The 22,130-nt window shown below is 43.5% G+C and overlaps 1 protein-coding gene across 3 annotated transcripts in view; it reads left to right on the top strand.

Moving 5' to 3' along the window:
* Positions 1-22,130, top strand: part of LRP4 (LDL receptor related protein 4) — a 75,116-nt gene that overhangs the window by 14,745 nt on the left and 38,241 nt on the right. The window lies entirely within an intron of this gene.

Below are 22,130 nucleotides of genomic sequence, written 5' to 3'. Positions count from 1 at the left end.
ATACCTAAATCATCTTGTATGTAGTTCAGTTTGCCAAGTATTTGTACAGTTTTAAGGAGGAACATGGGAACAATTTCCAGAACGCTGCTGCTATTTGTAATCCTAAATTGTCTGATAGCGTACAAAAAAAAAAAAAAAAATGGAGGGAGGGGAACGAACCACTAAGCACTCTTCTTCTCAGAACCTGAAATTAATCAACTTTCGACCTCCGAATAAAGGACCAGGAAATGGGAAAGCTAGCTGAGCTCAACCTCTGAGGAAGCCCCTATTCCAAGGTGAGATGTACGCTATCATGACCCTAATGGTATGTAGCTTAGAGGCATGCTGTAATAAGCATACAGTAGACTGATCTTGAGCCTTCAAGGCTTGTTGGCTGAAGGTCTAAATGTACTAGATGTTCTTACTTCATAGAGAATTATCTGTAGGAATAAATATTATGTTTTCTCAGGGTTTAGGAATGGGAGTGCAAGGTACAAGAAATACTTAGCAAATTCAGTCAAGATACAGCTCTACACTGAAACCTTTTGCCCTCATCATAGAAATCCATATTTTTTTTTTGTGACTGAAAAAAGTCATTTTACTGCATAACCACTAAAATAGATTACTACATAACGTCCACTTAGGAGTGGAAAGACAGGAAAAAGTCTGCATCCAACTGAAAAAAAAACAACAGGAACGTCTCAAGGTAGATGGTAATTACTGGAGATAAAGTTCTGCTACAAATGGAAGTAACTAGAAGAGTAGCCCCATGTTCTGCAGCATCTTTGCTGCTGTCCAGTTATTTTAGGTGGCGGTTATAACACTGAGAGGCTTGGGTCGTTCTTTGATCAGAGAAAGCATGCTATATTTGGCTGGATAACGTCACTTCTTGCAGTGCCCACGAGTTGTCTCAAAAGCTTGATTCAGCTTGACTTGTTGCACCCTACTCCTAAAAGTACAGTGGAATAAGAGAAGGAAAATGGCTGTCAAGACAACAGAAGATGGAACAGCTGCTTTTTGTGTTTTTTTGGCTCTGAGATGATGGTTCCAGTACGAGGCAGCATGCCTGTGTGTAAGGTAAACCTTTGCTCTGTAGACAGAAAAGGTTAAAAAACTTTATTTAAAAAAAGTGCCAAAAATTCTTATTACAGGACTGAATGGTGTATCTGCTGAAATAAAGTGTGGGATTTGTGGAGAATACGTGTTTTGTTTTGTTTTTTATTTAGATATGCATCTCAGGTCTTGGAGCTTGGTCCAGGAAGTAGTATCAGGAGGAATTCTTAATAATATTGTTAATATTGGCTCTTCTCATGAGAAAAATCTACAGGCATCTTTGCCCTGCTTTTGGATGGAAACAATGGTTATTTCAATGTGTGTGCGTATTTTCTCGCCCCCAAAAACCTGGTCGCAGAGAAGAAGTTTCATGAAAATAGGCAGCACAATAAAGGGGAGGCACCACCTAAGTGACTGGGCTGTAGGTGAAAATTACTTGTGAGTTTGCATTTTGTCAGACATCAAAGAATGCATTCCCTGCATTTGGCAAGAGATGTACCAAAACTGACTATTTGAGATGAACCCATCTGAAACTGGCTTTTTTAGTTCTGCTTCTCATGGAGCTCTTGAGGTTAATCAGGTGTGCACGCTGGAGTCTGGCTGGACATATGCCTATTTCCAGGTTCCCAGGCAGTGGCAGTGGTCCAAGGAGGTTCACCAAGCTCAGGAGATAATTCAGTCCATGCTCGTGAGGAGACAGAAGTCTTCAGTGGGCTTTAATTGGGTTGCACTTGAGGACTGCTCCCAAGCTTTGGCTGGTATAGGATGTGGCTGCTTGGCTGCAGAGTGATATTTCTGGTGAGAGAAGCACGGTCAACTTGTGTTTTGAGCCACTGGCTGGTTCCCAGACAGGAATGAAAGGCTTTGTTTGTTTGTTTTGTTGTGTTTGTTTGTTTGTTTTGCTTAAACCTGTTAAATTGTCGGACTGGATTTGATCTGCTAGTGGTCTGATCTTCTGCTCATCGCCCACTGAAGGTCCACAGAGGCTGGCTTCGCTTGTACAGGAACAATTTTAACCAGGCTGTCTGAAGTAATGACCCCTCCCAGGGGTCTGTCCTGGGCCTCGGAATGGCTGAGTAAGAGGTAAAATAGTGCTGAATGTCACTGTTCACAGCCTGGCAACTTGCATTTATTTTAGTAGGCCAGATTATAAACTGGTGCTTTGGGAGCTGTGCACAAGTGTCCTGAGGTAACATCTTGCCAGATCAGACCCAGCAATCCGGAGGATCTTGGCTGATTGAACTGGAAGGAGCTGTAGGCGGGATGCTCTTCGCCCCCTGGAGACCTGAATCTCTTGGTCTTCAAGTCGCGTTACGAGGCCTGTGTGCCTCAGCACGGACAGAGCAGAGAAGCAAACTGAGAGGTTTTGCTGAGGGCAGAGAGGAAAGGAAGACGTCCTGCATGTTTCCAAACCTCCTCAGCGCCTCGGAGCACACGAGAGACACTTTACAATGCTAGTTGAACCAGTTCTGATGGTCCTTCCTAATTAGTCACATCAGAAAAGGCCAGGGATCTTTATTTCTTTTACTGATTTTTTTTTTCCTGTCTTTTTTCTTTCTCTTTTGTCTTGCTTTCAGTTCACCCATCTGCATCTGGTCTTGCCCGGGCAGCTGCTGCTCTATTTGTATGTTCCCTGGGGGAGCTCTGGTGCTCCTTTAAGATCTCCTGTTGCTTTGGGAATTCACCTTTTAGACATGGTGCTTCATTAGCCTCACTCATTTATTTAGGACTGTGAGAAAAGATTTCCCCTCCCAAAAAGCAGAAGAACGGGTTTCCAGCAGCATCTGCTTGAGCGAAGAGTGTCTGTGTAAATAGAGCGTGTTTCAAAGCCTCTGCAATCGGCAAAGGAGCGGCTGGGGAGTTTTTGAAGGAATATTGTTTGACCGAGCTGGCACTATGTGGCCCTTTTGGAGGCGAGGCCTGAAGAGTTCCCGTCTGCTCTTTCTAGCCTGGGGAGGTTTGGGGTTCGTGAGTGGCCTTGCTGCCCTTCCAAACCTCTCCAAACCAGAGAAAGGAGACTTTCTGGATTTTTTTGACCTCCAAGTTCTGTGTTTTCTCGTGGTTTGCTGCGCCTGTCCCCCGTCGGGTGTTGTGGGAGAGCCGTCCCCTCTGCAGGCGCTTGTGGGAACGGCCCCGGCCTCACTTATCACCGGTGACAAATCAATGGCAGCCTTCAGAAAGCTGGCCCCCAGGATCCCCGCTCGGCCCAGCTCTGGAGCAGTGGGAGGCTTCCCTGGCAGATAAAGGGCTCCTTCCAGCTCTGACTTGTTGCCTTAAATCTAACCGAGGAAACCCTTTCATTCCCTATAGCAGCGGCCCCCTCCCTTCTCAATTTGTCTTAGGGAAGGTGGCGGTGGGTGGAAGGGGGGCACCTGGTGAGGGGAGGGGAATGGGAATGGGGGAGCATTTGGGTTTGTAGTGGTTTTTCTGTTTCCCTTTCACAATAGTCTGGCTGGTGCATGTGGAGCTGGGCTCACAAAGCCTCCCCAAAGCGCCTGGAGTCCCGCAGGGCTCCTCACAGTGCAAGTTTGCTGTGTGTATTCCTACCGACAATACAGCTGGGCTCAGCGACGGGCTCCAGCTTTGGGCAAATATTTCTACAGCTTTCCCTTAATCACTTTGAGGGGAGGAGGCTGAGATGGGTTTGCGAGGTGGGAGGGGGGGAAAGAAAACTTGTATACATGAGGAAGGGCAAAACAGAGATGGGTGGAGGGGGATTTATCTCCAGCTTCTGTGATCCAGGCTTTTAAAGGGAGCCTTTGTCAGTGTTCAGCATCCACATTAAAGCTGGAGGGTTTGGGGGGCATCAGTGTTGGATCTGAGGGAGGAGATAGGTTTGGGCAGACAGCGCGTAATGGTTTGGGTTCAGCCAGCCTCCTTTATGGTTTTTCTTTTAGTAGGAGACATTAGCTGACATGTCCCTTCTGGGTGGTTTCATCTAAAGTGTTGGCATAGGCTGAAAGGGCAGACTTCTCGTGTTAAATATGTCTAGCTTATTTCTGCTCAACTGTCCTGTATGTTTTTATACTTGACTTTATGTTCCCTCTACTACCTGTGAACTATCTCTCTATTTCTAGTTTATTTGATCTGGCTCCCAGCTCCAGATGTGAAAGAAATCAGAGAATTGATATCTGTTTAAAGCAGGTTATTGAAGCTTGAGTGCCTGATAGGTTTTAGCCTTAGGAGTTCCTTGCACCCCTGCTTGTAGTTCTGGAATAGCTTGGTAACCTCTTACCTACATGCTGCTTCTGTCCTCTCTAAAGCTCCAGTGAAGGTATATAAATGGCACAAAACTACTTGTTTGTGACAAGGGACCATACAAGCTCACTTCTCACTAGCATTAAGGGTAAAAAGTAACCAGGCAGCCTCCATTAAACATTCTTTTCCTTCCCTGCAGGGCTCTGAGCAAGCCTGCAGTTTGGGGCTAAATTCTTACTTTGGATACTCTGTATAGCAGGTGTTATTTGTCGTGTATTAAAGACTGAAATGACTTCTTATACCGGATGCTCTTGTTATAGTAGAAATGATGCCAGAAGCATCATCTTTGTTCTAAATCACGTCAGAATTGAAAATTGGCCAGGAGCTGCTTACCTGTGTCAGCATTGTTCTAAGGTCGTAGCTCCAGAGGTGCTTCAATCTGAATGTAACTACGAGCTGCTCAGACGGAGGCTGGACTACCAGAACTCTCTGGCCAAGGCCTGGCTCATCTTCTGTTTCCAGTCAGTTAAATCCCAGCGAAATTTCCGAACTGAATCCAGTCTCCAAGCGATCAGCAGAATTATGTAAGTAAAGATTATTCTGTGTCAGCATATGGGAGGACATGCAGGTTGAGAGAAGAAAAATCTGCGGTGCTATGGTAAAGCTCACAGTAAAGTTCTTAGCATGGATACAGTGAATACATTCAAATGAGGGACATCCATGCCTCTCATTTGGAGACGAGGGTAGTAAGTCCTTTTTTTTGTGGGAAGAAATTACTGACATGCCAAATACAGACCTGAGTCAAAAGAATGTTCTTAAGTATCTTTATGGAGATTTTTTTTTAAAGCATCCTTATCCTCACTGGTATCTGGTGACTGCCCCTTTCTTCTGTATTGTTCACGATGTTCACGATTTGTAGAGGCATTCTATCCTCAGATCATCACAACTGCAACTGAGGGCAAGGTTTGTAGGGAAAGAGAGCAACTTTAGGCTGGCTTATAAGCCTGGAAAAAGACACGGTTTTGGGAGCACAATTTCTCCTGAGAAGTAAAATAGAATATAAATCTTTAAGTGCACATTGAAAACAACTACTTTGAGTGCAGTTTGTATTAATGAATTAGAAATTGAAGAGAGGGTTTCTTATACCTCTGAAACAGAAGGCCATGTGTGTGAGAGGAGTGGTGCCATAGGAACCAAGTCTACCACAATCCCTAACTAATTTTCACTCTTTTCAGTTGCTTGAAGTTTGACCAACTTCTAACTTTCTAAGGCTGAAACTTGATGGAGAGAGAGAAGGGTTTCTGCTTAAGACCCTCTGTAAAACTACAATTAAAAATGGTTCAGTGAGTTTGCAGAATAAGGATAGAGTGGAAACGCTTTGTTTTCCCATGATTAAAAACTTGCCATTCGGCAGAGAAGCTTCAGCGTGGTTTTTAAGCCTCCCATGCTCCAGAAATACAAATAGTGGAAAGTACTCAAAGACTCTTTGCTTTCACTGAAATCCACCCGTGTATGGTGGAGTTGTAAATCTTTGAAAATCAATATTGGTATGTGCTGAGTCCAAGTTAAAAAGGCAAACAGCAAAAGCCTCTTTGACATCTCTCTGTGATGAATATTAGCTATCCAGTGTCCGGCTTGAGCTGAACAGGAGCTCTGCTCCAAGTGTTCCCCCAAGTGAAGGGCTGCAGAGGAACTGGGGTCTAGATAATGCCTTCTGGGCCGAGCAGGCAGTGAGGAGGAGGAGAAGACAGCTTGAGTAGTCTATTTCTGTGTGATACAATGCAGTACTGAAGATTGTGTTGCAACGCAAAAAATAACATAGTTCCCTATGTAGTTGATTCTGTCATGCCACGAGTCAGTAAAGCCAGTGCACAAAACATGCAGCTGTGTGATTCCGGACAGTAATGCAACCTGTCTGCCTGTGCAAGTTCTTTCATGTAATTTTGAAGGCTTAACTTTTCGCTAGCTGTTTTCCATCTTGATCACTTAGCTGTTTTTTTTTTTGCAGTCATCTTGCACCTGGCTTAAACTAAGGTATGTATTCTCAGTCAGAATAGAGAGAGGGCTGACTGTTTTCACCTGACTTGGATCAGGTTGAATTTCTGGACGCTCCAGGTAAGCAAAGATGTTTTTCAAAGCTGAAAGAGCATCCTTCCTTTGAGAAAGTAGAATTAGCCCATTTGAAATGCCATGCTGGTGTGTATCTGTTCTTGTAGTGTTGCTGTAGAGAGAGAGGTAGGAGTTGAGAAGGAAAGAGTAAGAGGATAATAAACTTCCCTACTTCCATAATAATTAGGTAACAGAAAAGTGACGAAGGCATCTGGGCAGCTGTGAGATGGGAGATACTGCCTCCTGCTCACCTTTTCTACATCTTGCCTCCTGCTCCCAAGTCTCACTTTTCTGTAGTGGCTTGCCAAAAAGCAGCATGTATCTTTCACGTTCTTTTCTTTTGCCTGTCCTTTTACTTACAAAAGGAGATCTGAAGTTTGAGAGGCCTGAGACTGACTGGTTTGCTTCTCTTCCTCCGGTGTTGCTCTCCTTTCCTTCTGTTGTGTTTTAAATGTACTGTTGTCAGCATCAGCTGGCTTTATTTTCTTCTGAAGCATGCTCTGTGATACTGTTTTTACCAGGCTGTTGCTCAGTCCTGCTGTGAGAATTTTTTCGTACCAGGAAGTTCATACTTTTTAAGTTCATATGTGTAAAAGTAAATTTACTGAATTTTTTCAGGTTCTGTAACCGTTGGTGTGCTAGACCTGACCCCTCAGTTACCTTCTGTGAAAAGAGAGAGAAGTGGTGCTTGGGAGTCGTGGTGTGTCCACTCTTAGCGTGCTCTCCACTGCTGCCTCTGTGGTTAAGTTGTTCCTCACACAGCGTTCATTCTGTCTAATTCTTTGCACGGACACGTTCCCCATTCTGCAGAGGAACCAGCGTGTCTACATGTAGTATGTAGTATGAGGTTATTTTTTCCTCAGAGCTGTCCCATAGCATCTCCCTCCTATTTTTGCTCCTTCAGGAGGAAGAGAGCCAAGTCTCTCCTAGCAGTGCTGCTTGTAGCCTCTTGCAGCCTCTTCTGACCCATTCCCCGGTGAATGAGAGAGTTGAGCGGAGGCCACAGGTCTGCCCATGAGAAACACAAGGAACATGAGTTGAGATCCATGTTAATTTCCCCCCGGAAGCTGCGTCTCTGTAATTACAGTTCCAACATCCTCCAGAAGAAAAGGGCCCCGTCCCCCCTGCAGCCCCCCTGGCACACGCGATGCTCCTTGCAGCAGGGAAGGCAGGCGTGGAGCGGGACAGGTCAGCTGGGGCCTGAGAACACTCCCGGTCTCTGTCTTCCTTGCAGAAAGGGGGTGGGGGCTGTCCTCCCCCCCAGCCCCTTCCTTGCCCCTTCCCCCAAATCTCCCAAGTAAATACAATTTTATTTTATTATATTGCTGCCGATCTGCTGTTGTTTTTCATACAAAAAAGGTGGAAGGGGCAAGAAGGAACGAAAGAGTCTGGCGACAGGAAGAGATGAATTGCTGAAGAATGACACTGGCAGGGACTATTGTTCATTTTAACGCTGGAGCAGGAGCAGAGAGAAACGTTCACACGCCATTCTTGGGCATCCTGCTGGGCAGGCTAGGAAAGGGGCATTCCAGCTGGTCATGAGATTTGGCCGGACAGATTGAATTGGGCTGAATAGAGTGCTAGCTGTTTTTATTATTATTTTTTTTTTCTTATAAAAGCCCACTGATTAATTGCAATGGAACCCGATTAAAGGGAGAGTCTGAAACCCACATAGACACTACAGACATAAAGCTGTCAGCCTACCAGCATGGGATAACTGGGCCTTAACCCTTTACGAGGCTCACAGGGGAGGGGGATGCTCACCAGAGTCAGCCTTGCCCGGTCGGTGTTTACATGTTTGTGTGAGAGAAGACTTCTTTCATTTGGGGAAAGGGTTGTGTGCACAGCAGGAGCCCTGTAAACAGACTCTATCTCATGAAGGACAAGTGGCTGAAGAATGAAAATAAGGTTTGGGGATATTGTGCTCATGGAGACGTTGTATGGGAATTTGCTGAAATGTTGCTGGTTATATATTAATAACTTCGCAAGTTTAGCAACCCTTGTCCACATCTGTCTCCTCTTCTGGGCTTTCTTCAATACAACAATAGGAAAAAATTCATGAAGGGACCTGCAAAGTTCCACAGGCTCCGTGTGGATTTTTGCAAACAAGCTTAGTAGAAACGCAAATAAAGCGGTGGTGTATATAAAGTGACAGAATGGGTAGGTGTGTAAAAGAATGTTGTAATCTATGGGAGAACAAAGCTGTAGTTCAGGTGAACATGGGAACTGATGCAGAGATTGAAAGCAGAGAGACAACCTGGACGTACATTATCTGAGCAGTGAAAGGATGGAGTTTCAAGATGCTTAGAGACCTCTTTCTGAGTGAAAACCCTGGTTTCATTTCAAATCAATGGAAAAAAAAGGTCTAAGTTGTGATACTTCTGGTTCTCTTTATTTATCACTCAACTGATTTAGTGTCTGGACATGGCTGAATGCTCTCTGCTCATTCTCCATCTTTACTATCATGATTGCAATTTGCTTCTGCTGTTGAGAACAGATGAGTTATTCAAACAGACTCTTCAGGCTTTGAAAGGGGTCTCTGTGTTGCAGTGTGAGATTCTGGGGGGGAGGAAACGCTCTAGCCCCCCAGCAATGTTTAGCTTCAAGCATGGCAGAGTAAAAGATGGCAATGTAAGATCTCTAATGAGAGTGCCGTTCGGCCGTTTTATCCTTTTCTACAGCAAACCCTGCACGTGTGTGCCCACTGGCTCGGAAATGTTTCCCTAGAGAGGTGAAAAGAGCAGGGATACAGTTGGTAGCAAACAAAGGTTCTTTGTGGGGCCTTTGGGAACATGATGGAGGGATTACTTTTTGCTATCTAAAATCTTCCAATTCATCTCTCCAAATGATTTATAGGAGCAATGGGAGGTTCCTGAGCAGAAAGTTGCTCGTCTTCCTTTTTCTTGTCCTGCATCTGTGGTCGCTTCCATCAGAAGCGATCAGTGCAGGTTGTTCCCTGCCAAACTGGCTTGGCTTCACAGGAAGCAACTGGGGGAGTCTTCATGCTCAGCTCCTTCCTCTCAAGAGAGGGAAAAATATCATAACAGACGGAAATATCTTTATCCTCTCTTTACATAGATGTTTGTATTAGATGGAGTGTTTGAGTATTCAAGGCAAGAAGGGCACTATGCTAAATCCATACAATTCATCAGTGAAAATGGAGAACAGTGTGAATGGACAGTTAGGATCTTGCATATTGCCCTGTGAGAACATGGGCTCTGTGAAGATCCCGAGCGGGGAGACTGGAAGTAACCACCTGCTCTTGGTTGACCAAGGACAGGAGTTCAGTTTCATGGTAACTCAGCTTTGACATAGCCAACGAGCTGGGAATAACAGAATTTCCTTGTTCTTATTCTGTATTTTGAATGTGGAGAAAGAAAGGTGGATGAGAACTACTGTAGTTAGAAAAAAAAAAAAAAAGGAGAAAGTGAGACCTAAAGAGTGCTGTTCACACAACCTAGTAGGAGGTTGGACAGGGGAGTCACTTCTGCACAAAAATATTCTTACTCGGTGGTGTCTTCCCGTATCTTGTTTCTTTTTTCTGTTTCTTCTGTTTGTTTGTGCCTCCCCCTCCTTCCTCCCTGCCACCTACTAGTCCTGCTGTAGTCCTTTCCTGCAGCTCTGTTAACGTTTAACAAATTTCCCTTCAGTTCCTATGTTTCTTTTGGCTGTAGCTCAAGGCAAACTCCCCAGATCCAAAACTAATTTAGGGCTCTGAGCAACAGTAGCATTTAAATGTTGGCTTTATGCCATCAGGCGGGCAGCCTCTTCACTGAGAAGAAATCTAATTCCAGTGTTTATTAGATCAACAGTGGCCTCAGGGCTGGACTTCCTTTAATGTTGGCCTTTTAATAATCGTAAGGCTAATACAGGAACTTGGGACCCCCAGGAGGGTCTCAGGAGCCTGGTCTGACCTTTTTTTGGGGAAGCAGGACTTGGATCTTACTTAATTTGGGTCAGGGAGCGGAGGGGAGCAGACTGGTGAAGTGGAGCGGGAGGTGTTATTTTGACTTCCCCAGCAGTGTGTGTAAATCCTTCCCCATTTGTGCAATGGTGACTTTGATTTCCTGCGAGTTTGTTTTAATGAGCTCTCTGGGGTAAGGACCTAGGTAGGGCAGGGCAAATTGTGCCCTGATTAAGAAGTGGACTGGGACTGGGTAGGATCTGCGTTAATTTCTCCATTTGGCCACAGGCTCTTGGGGAAGTCACTTAGGACTCAGGTTTCCAAGCACGAAGAGTGCCTGCGGTGGGAGGTATGAGTACTCGGTAATACCGAGCGTCAGGTCTAAATCTTCTGGGCCAGATGTGTAATGATAGGTAAATGTCTAATTTTCCGCCGTTTTTAAATGACTTAGGCACTCAAGTGCTTACAGATCTATGCCGCTGGGCTTCCCCTTTCTGCTTTTGAACCAAAGATGATACTTCCCAGCTTCAAGGGGTGCTGAAATCTTTCATTAAAGGAGAAAGGCTCTCCGACACTACCATAGTGGAGAAAGATGTGCTTCCATAATTAGGCCACGTTGCTTTTTCTGCATCTTCCTCTGCCTGCCTCAGTGCCGTTGCCATTATTTCGTGGAAGGTGGAGGTGAAACCCAACATCAACAATATGAAATTGGCTGTATGGGATTCTCTGGTCCTTTTTCACTCTTGTGGTTAATTTTTCCGCCGTGGGAATACGAACGAACTGCCGAGCTCGTGGCTTTGTGCAGGCAGCACCTGAGCCCCACAGCTGAAGCAGAGGAAGAGCTTTGCGACCACTCTGTAAGTCATGTGAAGGAGCCTCGAGGCCAGGCGCTGTGGGAGGTGCAGGACGGTGCTTCGTGAGCTGCCTAGAAAGCGAGCGAGTGCGGGTGGGCTGAATGGGGCCGATGCACGGCGTAGCTGCCCTGCAGTAACCCCGCTCCGAAGTTCTTGCTTTTCCTCTTGGCAAATCCGTTGGAAAGAACTTGTCCCATCTCAGCCCGTAAAACATGCTTGTGTTAAACTTGTGCCTTTGAGTGCAAGAGTGCACGTGTGTGTGTGTGTGTATGTACTCAAAAAACGTTACTTTTTTTTTTTTTCCTTTTTTTCCTTTTAAGTGAATCCAGTTCTCTGGTAGGCAGTACGGTTGCTGTGATGTCTTTGTGGTCGTGTGGTACCTCTCTTTGCCAGGCCCAACCCTGTTCTTCCAGCTCAGTCTGGCCAGCTAATAATTGCCCCTTCGTTGCTCATCCTCTGAGGGCAACATAATATCATGTGTGGGATTATTTTTTTTTTATATTTTTATTTTATTTTTTTTGAAAAAGCAGTACAGAACAACTCTTTTTCCCAAGATAGCTCCATTTATCTTGTGGTTTGCGCTTTTGAAGTCCTCCTGCCTGTGGGATTGCAAAAATGAGCTTGTGCCTCCTTATTGCCACAAAACCACCCTGTGTATCCTACCCCTTCCCTGGAGAACTCCTCTGCTAAGCTGAGCTATTGTGGTTGGCTTCCCAGTTTCTTGTGCGGCAGGGAGCTGGAAAGCTCCAGAGCTCAGATGCTGCACCACTAACATGATGGCTTCTTTAAAGGAGACCAAATAAACTTCTTAAAATGACCCTGTCAGAGAGCAGTCTCTGCCTTATCCAGGAGCCTGGCCTTTTCTGTGTTATGCCATCATGACGAGAAGAAGCTGACTGCAGCCTGCAAAAGCCAAAATGGGCTTTGGGGGTGGTGATGGTGGGGGGAAAGCCTGTCATCTCCTCACCTTATGTGCCTGGACAACTGCAAAATGTTTGGTTCCTGGAAAAGGAGGATGTCATAATGCTGACATTTTATTTCCTGAAAAGAGATGTATGAATGTCCATGCTGATGTATCCTGATCAGGACAGGAGAACTTGGCTTTTGTCTTGAATAGGTTAAACAAACAAAGGAACGTCCCGGCTTCTAGCTCTGGAGAAAAGCTGGGCATGACAGAACATCCTTACAGCTAGTCCAGTGCCTGGAGAATCATACGGATGAAAGAGGCTGACTGACAATTTCCTGTGGAACAAAGTTATTTAGTGTACTTCAGAGAGCCGGTGCAGGAGGAAACCGTGAAGGCCAGTTCAGCAATGGCATCTGAATGTATTGTGAGCAAGGTTTTGGATGCTTTGTAAATCGAGAGCACTGGATTGGACAAGCACTGATGCACTAATTGATGAAGATTATAAAAGGTGCAGGAGAGAAAGCTAAAAGCTCAAGAAGCTTCTGAGTCTGTCGAGAAAGGAGCCAATTTCTTAGAGGATCTGTGGCAATGAGGTGGTTGTGTATAATCTTTTGTGCTCTGAACTTTCCTAAGTATGTTTACCAGACTTTTAATCCTTGCAACTCAGATCCAAAAGTGTCACTTTCAGCTTTCTTGGCTCTGTGAAGCCTCTGAGTGCTACTTTTCAAGCAAGGATGGCAGCAGTGCTTTCCTACTCCTAGCTGTCCTCTTTTGACCACTCTGTTTTCTTAGCTCCCTTCCCCCCACATCCAAGAGACAGCTCAGCTTCTTGGGAAGCTGCAGTTAAACAGGTGCGGTTTATAGATGGTAGACATAGCTGTCCTCCTACAAAACTAAAAACTTTTTAAAGCTCAAATCAGGTTGAATTAGATCATGCACAGTGAGATGACAGCTCTGTCCCAGCTGCTAAGCAAGGGATTTAGGAAATCCCAAAGATGCTTAGAGCTTGGAAGAGGACATGACAGGAATGGGAGCAGAAACAGAGTAAATGTTGGAACTGTACTGAAAGTTTGTTTGCCCTGAAAGTTAATATTTGGGTTACTTAAACTAAGGGAAGTGAAGTAGAAGAGGGAGGAATGCATGGATACAAATTCAAGGTTTTTTTTCCTCATATTACTGTTACAAGTGACAGATGCCGAACTGTTTTTCATTAGGTGTTGTAGTCTGCTTGCTCTCATTTCCATTCAGAGAAGGGGAAGAATTGGAAAGCTTCAGAATTTGTGAAATACCTCTGAACTTCTGATTCTTCCAAGTCACTTCCAGGACGTGACAGAGTATGTATTTGCTGTGACTGTAGAAAAGCTCAGGTGCTCCTGCAGCTGAGGTAACGTAAAGCTCACTGTAGGATAATTGCTTCTAGTATTTACTTGACTACTTTAGCAGGTGGATTGGGCTCTGTGCATTTGTGACCTGACTGCTACCCAAACCTTAGTCAACTAAGTCCACTCTTCCAGAGCTAACTTCAGTAGATCTGCAGTACGCCTTAGGGACAGTAGCAATTGAAGCAACCTGTTTGCAAAACAGTGTCTGTAGCAGTAAGAGCAGGCCGGGGGTTATTTCTAGGGTCTTGCAGAGAACCTGTTTTCCAAAACTTCCTTCTGAAGGGCTGTAAGTAGCACTATTTGGTTAAAGCAGTGAGCTGCTGCTTCGGCTACAGTATGTTTGATATATGGGATGTGCAGGATGTAACCTTGAAAGTCAAGAAGTGGTGGTATTGAGGTTAGAAGATGGGTAAGTTGTGTCTTTCGTAACATCTGGTGGACCCATTGTACCCAGACTATGCCTCTCAGGAAACTTCTTTGTCTTGGCCAATTAAAGCTTTGGGGAATAAACCTATCATTAGGGTCATGAGTGTTGCATTGTGTAGGCCACATTTCAATAACTTGAGGGGTGGTGTTTGTCCTGCTTCCTTCTGTTAGGAATTGCTTCCCTGTGACAAGCACAGCAGTTTTGTGTGTTTATCCTTAGCTTTTTATTGTAAGCTTGCTTTTAGGAGGATATACCATAAGAAAACTATCTAGAAATTCCCTCATAATAGAGAACTTCCTACCAGAGATGTGAGTCAGTCTAACTCCAAAGCTCAGTTTGTTATTTGCAGAAGAGAAAGATTAACTTTTTCACTACTTTGTAGACAGAGGGATTTCTCTAAAGGAAAGCTTATGAAACTAAAATAGTGATGCTTTCTGTCCTGTAGCCGGGGAAACAAACTCCAGTGCTTCACTAGCCCTAATCAACATCTATAGGTCATCTCCATGGACATACAGGAGTAGAAGAAGGATTTCCGACTGCTCACTCAACTTCAGACTCAAGAACTAACATGCTAGTGGAAGTAGAGTAGCTGAAATGCATCGGATGTACCCTTCTTCCTATGGGTTATCTGTTTCTTAAAACAGCAGATTGCTTCCCTAGCTGGCACTTACCAGTTGTCTGCTATCTTGAAGGTCTCCTGGTAACACTTCTGTTGTTTTGCCATTATTTTGTAACTTTGAGTGTCTACTGTGCTGTATGATTCATGACAAAAGAGTAGTAAATTGTTCACATCCATTATGGGACAGGAAAGGATAGAGGTTATTAGTCTGTGGTTTGGAAAAAAAAAAAAAGTGAAAGAAATGGAAAGTTATTTGTCTCATCTTGCTGAGGTGACTAATTCTTGCAAAGCACGATGTAGGTTTAAGGTAGTATTTTAAAGTGTTTGTCTAGTGTTTACGTTCGGAAAGGGTTTGAATTCTGTAGTTCCTGCCTTGCAGGCCACGGTGTTCCAGCTAAAAATTGCTGTGTTGTTCTAGAGCAGGTGATTATATTTCTGCTCTGTCTTGTGCAGCAGCAACCTGTTAGTATGCTGTCCATTTCTGAGGGATTTCTGGTTAATGTGCTTGAGTGAAATGGTTCTGCACGACAAGTAATTTCGTGCTGTGGCTGAGCACTAAAGACCTGTCCCTTGGATTGTTCATTGCAGTTCTCTGTGGACATGCAGTTGCACAGGAGCTTGCGGCTGTGCAAGGAAATGCCACTCCAGGCTAAAATAAGCAAAACGTGTCTTCTGATGGTGTCTTTCAAATATCACTCTACACCTCATGACAGAAGATGGATGAAATGCTCTGTGTTTAAGAGGGCAAATCTACAGACAATGAAATGTCAAGGCTGAAGGGATGCTTTTAATAATGACAGGAAGGAAACTTCACAAGGTGGGAAGCATAACGGTCCTTGGAGTCCAAATTTATGAGCAAGACAAATAATTAAGTTTTCCACAGTGAAAACAACAAATTCATTGGATAAAAGGATTTGGGAGGCTGAACCTCTTCCTGTAAGGGCCTTGGAGAATGTCAGAGATGGTGGACTGTAGCTCATGACTTTCTTTAGTCTTTGTTTTACCAAGAATCTGTGAAGGGGAGAATGGATGTTCCCGGTGTGTAATGTTTCAGAACACTCTTGTAGAGGTAATGGCAAAACTGTCGCACTGAATTGTGACCTTTTGAAATACTGAAAGCCCTTTTCTAAAAGATGTCTCTGGATTTTCGTTGGACTTCGACACCTGAAGCTGGCTGATACAAGGCTGATAGTGTGCCTGGTTCCTTGGATGAGCACACCACTTGGCAGGCCTCTGGAAGAAGGCCACAGAACAAAACTTGTGTTTTTGAATCCTCGACCAGAAGTCATAAGAGGGTAGTGTGCTAATGCATTTGCTGTACATTTTGTTGCTGCAGTTAGAATATCTTGTTTAGTTTCCTTATATTAACCTGGAGCTGGGGTGTGTGGAACCGAGTGCTTTAACCTAGTTCTGCACAGAGAGAAAATTTCTTCCTCCATGGTGTGACACTTCTGCATGTTTAACCTAAAAATACTTTTTTGGCTGCCATATTGCGTCATGACATAAATCCATGGCCAGCTTGTCTTTTATTATTGTTCCTTGATTTCTGCAGGCATTGCTGCATCCCAGATTTTTCTTTTCAGTTTCTTTTTTTTTTTTTTTTCCAGTTGAGTATCTGTTTCAAATTACTTTCCACCAGATGCATTAGCTGCCTTTTTTTTCCTTAATTTTTTTGAAAGGTTGAATCTTAATTTCCTGCTCATAATTCTAATCTTCTAAGGTCTCATCTGTATTATTTCTCTGTCCTCTGTGGTATTTGCAGAGGAGTGTTTCCTATTTTGGTATCCCTTGCAAGCTGCTTTAGCATGGTTCTTATTCTCTCTTCCATATTGTTAATGAAGTTATTTAATGGGACTGGATCTAATGCTGATCCCTATGGTATCTACTAGCCATCTCCACCCCCTGCAGCTTGACTTGCTGCCATTTCTCATTATCTTTTGTTTATGGTCCTTCAGCTGATTTTTTTGGTCCGTGTGTGCTTGTAGCCAAGCCAATTTGAATTAGTTTTTGTGAGCAGGATTTCATGGCAATAATACTGTCCTTTCTGCTCAGTCTCTGGATATTTAGGAGAACACAGCAAGCTTTAGCACGCTGTGCTGAGGTGGCGGTAGGATCCCTGTTTCTAGAGGGGGGAGAAGTAATTTGTAGAATGTTGTACAAGATAGAAATAGATCTAGGACAAGTGTCTAGAGACCTTGGTTCCAGTCATCTTGTTTATTACGAAGTGTCCATTTAGGAGTTAACGTGCTTGGGAGTACAAGCAGTAACCATTGCTCCTTGATCCTTGAGTCTTTTTATGTTCAATTCTTTCTTCAGTGTTTTCCTGTCGATAGCTATTTCTGTTAATGCTTTCCTATCCTAGTGCAGAATGAGGTTTTCAGTGGGGCTGGTAATCTTCTGTGGAATCAGAATTGGGCCCCAGGGAGTCAAACATGTTTTTAAAGGCCTCATATCTCCTGACCCAGGTAGTATTTCTGAAATACAGCCTCTGTTCCTGTCTCCCCCTGCCTCACACATAGCACCAAACACTAACTAATTTTGCACTTTTAATGCTTTCCTTATTTTCTTTAAAAGCTAAGTAGCAGACATCCCCTGGCATTTCTCTTCTTTGTGCTTGTTATTCCCTGTTGTCATATCCACTGTAACGTTTTTCAGGTCTACCTGGCATAGGTGTGCAATTGAATGAGAGCTAAAGGGTGGTTGTAGTTAATAACATGCCTCTCCACAGAACTTTGTTCAGCCACGTCTTTGTTTAAGAACCACTGGTTCAGGCTGAGGTTTCCCTTCTTTTCCCTCTAAGCCTGGAAAACTTTCATCCTTGCTTGAAAACTGTTAAAGTATGTGCAATACCCCGTTACAATAAAATAAAAATCTTTGTCAAAAGAAGCTGTAACATCCCTGATATTCTCCACCTTATGCTTTTGTTTGTTTGTTTTTTAACAAAACCTCACCACTGTAACGTTTTTCTCTCAAACAACAACAAAAAAAGTTTTGTTTAGAACTTTGGAGTCTTTTGGGTTGCTCATCCCACTGACATGTGAGGTTAATTTTACTCTAGGGAGGCATCAGATACTTGGACACCCTGTGGGTACCTAGTAAGAGCTGCTTCAGGTACTTCCACAGTGTGAGTAATAAAAGAAAAAAAAAACCTGTTGGCTTTTATCAGTGCGAGGTTACCCCTTCTGACATCAGGCTGTGCTGTAATGTTGCTTTTGCTGTGTCTGCCAGCAGAGCTCTGGGCTTAAACAATGGTCAGCAAATCCGTCTTCTAAAGGTGGATTAACTGTACTTTCCTTCAGTGGAAACTGCTATTTGGGTAAGGGAGAGGAATCCAAAATTTTCATTTTCCTTCAAGATAGGCAAGAAAAGAAAGCTGAGCTACTTTGCTACAGTAACAGCAAAGTGCTGGACAACGAGTATGTATCAACTGAACTATGTACAAGGCTGTCTGAAATGTCCAAGGTCTTTCCTCATCAAGGAATGTATGTGATGGGAACACAAAAGCAAGCTTGGCCTGGAAGACGAGGAAGAGAAATGGTATCCAACACAGGACTTACAACAGCAGGTAAACAAGGTGCTAGAGGCTATTAAAAGCTGTGCTACAGAATTCACTGATTTTAACCCCAAATAAACAATTAGATGCTCATGGGTTCCAGAAATTAGAAATGAAGTGCACTTACCAAAGCCAGGGCAAAATATTCTGATGCTTAAACTTTTTTTTTCTTTTTCCCTCCAGAAATGCTTTTTGCTATATCCTTCTGTACTTCTTCTGGGGGAGAATATTCACAGCCTTGTGCCTGTCACTGTTAGGATTTGGTTTTTGCTCTAATTTTCCATTTAATTCCATTGTTCAAACTCCAGTTCTGTTATACAGCCCTAGATTTTTCCTGTATGTCACTGCCAAATATTTGTGCTGTATTCTCACAACTTTTCAATATCCAGTTATATCTTCTATCCTTAGATGGTAGGATTAAAATTATAAAAGCTGGTATTGTCATCTTTTTGTTTTGGTTGCATCTCCTGTGGTAGTGAGATGGCTCAGAAATATCTGTCTTCCCCTGGAGGTCTTCTGGAGGTGATGAAATGCGGAGTCTGTCCCTGGACGGGGAGGAACCCAGGGCAATGTTGCTCAGTCCTGGACAAAAACAATGAATATTCTTTTCAAAGGCCTCTGTTTCTGAACTGAACGCTCTGCAACCATAGGTCATGCCAATTATTTTAGTAGCTTTTTTAGGGTTTTCTAAACGTGCTGGTATTGTTTTTTACCTTGCAGTATAGAAGAAATAAATGGATACTTAGCCATGATTAGCTGTGCTACTGTGCTATGTGTACACAAAGATTTATGGGATGGTACAAGCAAACTGATGGCTGTGAATTTAATACTACTGCTTTAAAAAATAGCAGTAAGAATTTCTGTGTTAGGGTGAAGGGGAAAAGATGCGCTGAATAGGGTGGCATGGAGAGGAAGAGTCTCTGGCATAGTCATTTCTTGGTACCTGGAAAGAAAGAACATGTGGAAAGGCAGCGTGGTATTGCCTGTAGATGCCAAGATCTTTGGCAGTTGTTTGTGCAGTATTCTTGGCCCTCATCCATTTGAGGTAACTTTGTAATATGTGAGGAAATCCTGCTGTTTGCTAGAATGCTGCCAGGGCCTGACAGAAGTGATGGACCCTGAAGAAGAAGGTGTTTAAGCAACAGCCTGTGGAAGGTGGAATCCCTACAAACTAGGGGTAAGAGCTGCCATCTGTCACTATTTGCACTGAAAATAGGAGAAGCTTTTCTCCTCCTGGCATGCCATCAGGATTTAAAAGAAAAAGTGTTTTCAGTCTCCCCTAAAAACTTGCTGTTGCTAACAACAAGGGGTACAGAGTTCAGCGTGATAATTATTCAGTCTGCTTAAGTTTCCTTTGTAGTTTCAGGGACTCTGTGGCAAATACAGCGCTGTTAAGTAATAGCTCAGAGCGTTGCAAGTGACCTCATCAGCAAAACGAACCTTTGCAGGACTGGCCAAGACAGGCCAGGAGAGTTGAGTGATGTTAGCTCAGAACCTGGCAGTGTCTCTGCATAGCTTCTATATATTGTTTTATGTATATTTCAGTGTTAAAATATGTCATTTTTTGCCTCTTGCATAAGCAAAATGACTTTGGAGTACAGAGGGTTGTTAAAACGTCCAAGCCTCCAGCGTGATGAAAAGTTTTAGGAAAATTGCTTGTCACGGCTAAGCCCCAGAGGCGCCCCTTGTTCTTGCTCTGGAATAATGTGCAGAAGTGTAAGAAGATATTTCTGCTTTGATTGCTGGTCCAGTTGCCTGAAGGGCAGGCGCTGACTTCCGCTGTGTTCCTGGACCCCTGACGGACTGGTCTTGAAACGTGACACTGGAGGTTTATGTTCCACCCTAATGCGTGTTTGGTTAGTCTTCCATCTCACGCTCCCCATCTTTGGTAAGAGCTCAATGTTAAAGAAGAAGTCTTGTGTTGAGGCTTCTCACGCCAAATGCCCTTCTTCCGCTTGTCTTGGAGGTGATGGAAGAAAACGCGCTTCTCATCTTTCTTCTTCCTGGCCCTCTCTGCTTACAGAGGTGCTGTCACTGGAGCTCTGAGCACTGGGAAATAATCTTGGGACACCAAGGGTGAAACACTGTCCACATTGAGAAAATTGAGAAATGCCCAGTTGAGAAAATTCCTGTTATCTGCAGCTCGTCCCAGGCTTCATTCAGTCTCTTCTTTGTATTGGATAAATGCCAGTCATCTGGGATTGGTTCTTCTGATGCTATTTACAGGTTGGAATAAGTTACTGCATTAAAAATGGTCATCTTTCAAGGTGAGCAATACTTGTGCTCTCTGAACGTGAAAGCCCAAGTGTAAGATTAAGGTAAATCCTGATTTATAAAGCATGTCATAAAGGCTAGAAGGTTAGTTAACTTCAAGATAACAAACTGCAAAGCATTAGATTCAGAAAGGTCATAACATACTGTGCTCCACTAGTCTAAATTGACATAATAGTACCATGACTTGTGCATATAAGGGAGTGTTGGTACTTGGGTTATAACATAACCTTCAACTCCCAACAGTTTCTGAAGTCTTATAAAAACAATATTAAAATCAATTGCAGAGGTATTCCTCCATGCTGCTATCCAGCAGCTAAAGTACCTCTCACTTTTACTTTTTTTTTTCCCCAACTTCTCTGAGTATTTTCCTCAAGTTTAAGAGCTGTTTGTCTCAATGTTTGATCCTTTCCTGTTGCTGAAGCTACCCTAGGTCATGACATGGCGGGGGCTTGGCAATATAGAACAAGTTGCTGGTACTTTCATGTGTTTTTTTTTGTTTTTTTTTAAGGGTAATGAGGATGATGATCATCATCTTGGTGTCATCATCAACAGGAAGGGATATTGGAGCTGAAAGTAGTTAGAGTAAGTGCTTCGGGTTACTGTTGAGCAAAACAGTAGAAAAATTGCTTTGAAAGAGGTAATTTAAACAGCAGCTACCTTAGTTACAATATGCAGCTGGTTCTGCCTTCCTGAGCTGTGGTAGGCTCTGGCAGAAGGTGATTTGTCCTGAATTTCCTGTGCTGTCAGTTTGAAGGAACTTCTGCTTGACCTTTGGGGAAGCTTGTGGTTCTTCTGAATTTCATTGTGATTATTTGTAATAGTCAAGTGTATTGTGTTGATGATGTGTTACTTTTCCTTAAGGATGTCTGTGCTGAGTTTTTTGCCTTCTGACTCACATTAGGGTTAAACTTGTCTTTTGAAATCTGCATCACTCACTCGCTGTCTTTTTGAGCCAGGCTTTGCTCTGGCCGTACCTGGTGAGTTCATTGAGTGTCTGAGACCACTCCACTCCCTTTCATTTCTAGGTCCTTCTTTCTGTTCCTTGTTCACCTTATACTCTTCCTCCTTCTGTCTCTTTTTACACCAAATATTCACCACTTTCCCTAGCATCTACAGCGGTGCCTTAGATGTGCTTTTTCTACTAAGTCTTTTAAAGATAATTTGTAGCAGAGATGGGAAATGACAAAAAGCTTATTGCACCCATGGCAGTCTATGAAAGGGAAGACATGGTAGCTGGTTTCATTGGCCCAATTCAGTAGCTCATGGATGTGCTTGGGAAACAGTTTGTAGTGAGCCCTTGCAACAGGCAGTATAGCAGTGGGGGCAAGCAGCAGGGGCTGGCACAAAGCTCAGACAGCTCTATTGCAGATGGAATTTATCATGGTATTATTCCTCTAGGAAGAAGTGCATCCCATCAAAACTTAAATCTTAGCTTAACTTGTCCAAGTGGATGTCTTCACTGGAGAGAGTTCTGCTGCTGAGAAAGCTTGCAGAACAGTTGCATAAAATTTTGCAGGTAGTGCTTTTAACAGTTAGAATAGGAAATAAATTAAGAGGCTTTTTTTTTTCTCTCTATAGGATTTTGTGGTTTGTTTGCTACAGTTTATGGTTTATCTTGGATATACTAACAGTAACAACTGAGATCAATAAGTCTGCAAGTAAATAGGTTGGGGAGTCATGTCTGGGGATACCACTTGTGGCAGGTATCCCTCTGAACTTCTTTCGTTAAGATTTATTTCTTACACTTAGAGTTTTAACTTTGTTTGAATTTCAGCAAAAAGGAACCACCAAAAAATCCAGTCACAGATTAGCCTGAGGTGGTTGTTGATTGATACAATAATCATTTATTTAACAATGATATTGATTATATT

This window comes from Netta rufina, assembly GCF_964035555.1.
Source record: "Netta rufina genome assembly, chromosome: 5".
NCBI classification, from domain to species: Eukaryota; Metazoa; Chordata; class Aves; order Anseriformes; family Anatidae; genus Netta; species Netta rufina.
Note: the sequence above shows the minus strand (reverse complement) of the source record. Positions and strands in the feature narration are given on the sequence as shown.